This window comes from Limanda limanda, chromosome 5 (assembly GCF_963576545.1).
Source record: "Limanda limanda chromosome 5, fLimLim1.1, whole genome shotgun sequence".
NCBI lineage: Eukaryota > Metazoa > Chordata > Actinopteri > Pleuronectiformes > Pleuronectidae > Limanda > Limanda limanda.
The window spans coordinates 16438433-16443945 of NC_083640.1; positions in this window are offsets into that span (position 1 = coordinate 16438433).

Sequence of the window (5513 nt, forward strand, 5' to 3'; positions counted from 1 at the left end):
GTCTTTCTTCAGATCGAAAGTTTAACAACGGTCAAATGTTCATTTTACAACACGTTCAACCGCGCCTGGAACTGTCGATGGAACGGATTCCTTTGCTGTTCCAAAACAAAAAGTTCGCACTGTGAGAAAAGCCGGTCTCTCATCCAAATATTTGGCCGCAAACAGCAACCTCAGGGCGGGCAAGACGTGCCCGAGAGGAAAGGGCAGCTCCGGGGTGACACTGATGAGATTACGGTCTGCAGAAGATCAGTGGGTTGGACACGGTAGCTCACAGGACAGACAGCCAGACACTGTCCCCCCGCGGAGACACACGACGGAGAGAGGGCTGTCCCGACGATCCGCGCGTAATGCGTAACGACTAAAGCCACTGGACGGTGGGCACCGGCATGTTTTTACGCACGGATCTCGCTTTCGTGTCACGCTCCGGTCCGAGTCTCAGACAGAAGCTGAGGTGGAGAGCGAGGTGCAGGAACGTGGGGCCATTTAGAGCTAAGAGGATAATCAGCTTCTAATCCCGGCACTGGACACAGATGGAGAGCATGTCTTGACGCAGGAGCGGTGGAGCTGCGGGAGCAACACACACTCCATGTTGATACTGTGTGTGTGTGTCTGTGTGTGTGTGTGTGTGTGTGTGTGTGTGTGTGTGTGTGTGTGTGTGTGTGTGTGTGTGTGTGTGTGTGTGTGTGTGTCATTGAGTGCTTGTGGGCACAACAATGATCAAAAGGGCAAAACAATGAATGCATTAATCCATGTTGGCCAACCTGCTGTGAACTCATTAACAACTGTCCGGCCGATTATTTAGTGTGGTGGTAACCTGAAAAAAAGGGGTTTGTGTGTGTGTGTGTGTGTGTGTGTGTTTGTGTGTGTGTGTGTGTGCGTGTGTGTGTGTGTGTGTGTGCGTGTGTAAACTCAAAATGTGCGTGTATGCATGAGTTTGAGAGAGAGAATACGGGCTATCAGGAGCGCTTCAATGGACTTTGGGTAAAAGAAAACGATTTCTTATAGTTTTATATAATTTTAATCAAAATTACAAACAAAGGTCATACTGTGCATAGACATAAATAATAGTAAACTAGTAAAGTTTAAATGCAAATCATAGACTGTAGATAAAGATGGACGACATGATGGCTCCCAAACAACGAAGCAACAGCATCTCAATCCCCACCCTAAGGCTGGCTGCAGTACAGGTCATCAATCCCACCTCCCTGTGGGGGGGACGTGAGCCAATCTAAAAAGTAAAAATACAGGTCAAATCATTTTTTCACAATGATGGTTATTTGAAGTGTACATTTTCCCACCAAGTTTGATTTTAATTATATTCTGCAAAATCGGGGCGACACATCATGACTGACGCCTGATGGGTCTTCAAGTGGACTTCTAAAATTATGAAGTTTTGGCAGAAACTAAGTGGTAGGGGGCCTTGTTGCAGCTTGAGGTCCAGGCAGTTGCCTGCTTTACTTACCTTGTTGCCAGGGTGCTGTAAGTCTGGGTACTGAGGGGGCCGCAGGTGCACAAATGTTGAACAAGATGAAAATAATATTGGGTAACTAAGTGAAAGAATCATGGATTTTATGGTGGCAGTTTTGGGTTAGATATGTCTAAAAATATCAGCTTTCAAAGCCCCTGAAGCCAAATGTAATGCCTGCTGCGGAATAAAATGTTGACCATTTAATTTGAGAGAAATAGGATGTGATTACCTATACTTTCTCTCAGCACCCCCAGCTCTTACTAACCACCAGTGCCATAGCCCTTGTCTTCAGCTACAACTATTAGGAACCTTGTGAAAATGACATATTACGTGTTCTGCACAACTTTCAAAAAAAGCTGGAGCCTTTGATTGAGCCTCTTTCCCCCCCAGTGGGTCACATTTTAACCTTCTCCTGTTGGTTTTTCTCATTACAGTTTTCTGTTCTATTAGGGCTACCATGGCAGAAAAATCTAACCAGCAGCCAGAAAGCATGCAGGCTGATTGTTAGGCCATTTTCATTTGCACTCTGCCGGTCATCTCACTTAGACTTAATTTTCTGACTCAGGGATATTCGACATTTATTCAAAATGAGTGTGCAAGATTCAGAAATAACACCAGCCCTCAATTTGTGGACAATCATTTGAAAATCCTTTATCTAATACTGATTTTCCGTGGCCCACAGTGTCCGCTACAGAAAGTCTCTCCAAGCAGATATTCAACATAAGCCATTTTAGTTGTACATGTACATTACAGTCATATAACCTACATCACGCATTCATCAATATTTATCTGCTATAATTGTGCTATTAACCTAAGGAGAATACTTACAGAAGGTGAATGTATTGAAGATGCCGTCATGTCGTAGTCACAGGACATTGTTTAATTTGCATCGATTAGGTTCTGACATGGCAGCTCTTGTTTCCATATATCTGGTGCAAAAATACAAAATATCAGATGCAGGCCAGCCATGTTTTAATCCTCTGTACCTGCATCTGAAAAGGAGAAGTAAAGAAAAATGAGTGTTGTTCATTTAAGAGTTTAGGACTCAACTCCATTTAACAAAATGTCATCGCTCGTTTTCTTTTCAGTAATAGCATTCCTATGAGCAGATAGAACACCAGCTCATACCAGGTGTAGTAAGAGCTTGTAAATATCCGTGCTTAGAATAGAATGAAGTTTTGACAAGGTCAGAATAAAGTCATTAAGAAGTTTTGGTGTTTTCAGGGGGAAAAACACACATATTACTTGTTTTTTTTAAATCTTTATCTGTTTTCTGGTGTTACACAGACATCCGTTTGCCATTGATCAACAAAACAACACAGCCTTTTCAAACATAATCCAAAAACTTCAGAACAAAGGCAGCATCATTTTGTTTTTTTAATAAAGTGACTGTGATTTGTTTTCATTTCTGTTGCCCTCACTTCCTCTCTTCACTCACATGTTCCACTTCTTGTAATGAAATGACAATACACTCTTTGGGTCACTGAAGCTGTGATCTGATTATCTGCAGAGGTCAGAGTCAGATCCAGTGAGTGAAACCTCATCATTGCTGTTTTAGGACAAAGGGAAGAAGATTCTTTCGATATATGATCCTATATACTGAGACGTTTTGAAGCTTTTTTTCATTATAAGACAGAGGGAGCTGAGGAGGAAGATAAGGGACGGGAAGAAAGTCTACAGGAGGAAGATGGAGGAGCAGCTGCAGCAGAAAAACATCAGTGGGGTCTGGAAGGGCCTGAAGACCATGTCTGGTTTCAAGGGGCCCAACCAACAGCCTATGGGGGACCAGAAGTGGGTGAATGACCTGAACTTGTTTTTTAACAGATTCGATAAGCCACCCACCCCTCCCCCCATCCAGTCCTCTCTGCTGCTGCAACCCCCTGTGGACTGCCTCCCCCCCCCCTCTCCCCCGCCCCCCACCCTAACAACCCACAGCACCCAGCCCCCGTCCCCCAACGTGTCCTTCACAACTGCCCAGGTGAGGAATGAGCTGAGCAGGATGAAGGTGAGGAAGGCCACGGGTCCAGACGGGATCAGCTCAAGGCTCCTCAGGTCCAGCGCAGCCCAGCTGTGTGGGATAGTGAGGCACGTCTTCAATCTGAGCTTGAGGCTGGGGAGGGTACCACAGCTGTGGAAAACGTCCTGCTTGATACCAGTCCCAAAGACCCCGCGACCCAAAGACTTCAGCAGCTTCAGACCGGTGGCGTTAACATCCCACCTGATGAAGACGCTAGAGAGGCTGGTCCTTGTACACCTACGCCCCCTGGTGAGCTCATCTTTGGACCCGCTCCAGTTCGCCTACCAGTCTGGCATCGGGGTGGACGACGCTGTCATCTACCTGCTACACAGATGCCTTTCTCACCTGGAAAAGGCTGGAAGCACGGTGAGGATCATGTTCTTTGATTTTTCCAGTGCCTTCAACAGCATCCAGCCTCTTCTTCTGAGGGACAAGCTGGAGCAGACCGGAGTGGACCACCACCTCACAGCATGGATCCTGGACTACCTCACCAACCGTCCACAGTATGTGCGTATACGGGGGTGTGAGTCTGACCTGGTGTCCTGCAGCACGGGGGCCCCACAAGGAACCGTACTAGCTCCAGTCCTCTTCACCATCTACACATCGGACTTCTCATACAACTCTACAAACTGCTACCTGCAAAAATTATCTGATGACTCTGCAATCGTTTCCGCCGGTGATGACAGGGAATACAGAGAACTGAACCAGGACTTCATTACATGGTGCCAGCGGAACTTCCTCCAGATCAACTCTGGAAAAACCAAGGAGCTGGTGGTGGACTTCCGCCGGAGTAAACACTCTCCTCCGACACCAGTGAACATTCAGGGAACGGACATTGACATTGTGAGATCATATAAATACCTGGGTCTTCACCTAAACAATAAACTGGACTGGACTGATCACACACAGGCTATCTACAAGAAGGGACAGAGCAGACTCTATCTGCTGAGGAGTCTGAGGTCTTTTGGTGTGCAGGGAGCACTCCTGAAGACCTTCTTCGACTCGGTGGTGGCATCAGCCATCTTCTTTGGAGTGATCTGCTGGGGCAGCAGCATCTCGACAGCAGACTGGAAGAGACTTAATAAACTCATCAGAAAGGCCAGCAGTGTGCTGGGGTGTCCACTGGATACGGTGGAGGTGGTAGGAGACAGGAGGATAGTTGCTAAGCTATCCTCCCTGATGGCCAACTCCTCCCACCCCATGCGGGACACCCTGGCAGCTCTAAACAGCTCCTTCAGCCACCGGCTGATTCACCCCCGGTGTGTGAGAGAGAGGTATCGCAGGTCTTTCCTTCCCGCTGCTGTCAGACTGTATAACCAGCTGTGACCCCATTAACACACAACACAATATTTGCAATTTAATTTATTTAATTATTTAATTTAATTATCTAATTATTTAATTGTATTGTTCAGTTGTTCTACTACTTACTATTTATTTGCTTATTTGACTGTTTACTTTTTCTTGTTGCTCATTGTTGTTTTTTGTTTCTTACTTTGTTGTTTTGCTCTTTCGTTTGTTCTTGTTGCACTGTGCCTGCGCTGCTGATGTAAAACCCTCAAATTTCCCCACTGTGGGACTAATAAAGGATTCTATCTATCTATCTATCTATATTGCAGCAGGGTAAAGACAATGTACATGATTTTTTTTACCTCTGAATGATTTATGTTGTGTTCTCAACCAATTCTCATCTGTTCTCAAAACTGATACACGAGTCATGATAGAACCTGATACAGAATTCTTCATTTCAAATCACTGCAATTGATTCTTGTGCCATTTCTGGAAAAAAAAAAGTTAACATCAATGCTTTCAGTGTTTTATTCTGACATGAGTGAAATGTCAAGAATTTCCGAAAATCTACTCAAAAGTTAAAAAAATGTCTTACTTTGCAATGTTACAGTCAAAAAGCAATCCCAAAGGTGAGTGGATTCTTCTCGGACCCACATCCCTCCTGGAAGTTTCCTGGAAATATGTCCGTTAACATACTCACAAACAAACCATCAGTGGTGAAAACATAACCTCATTTGCGGA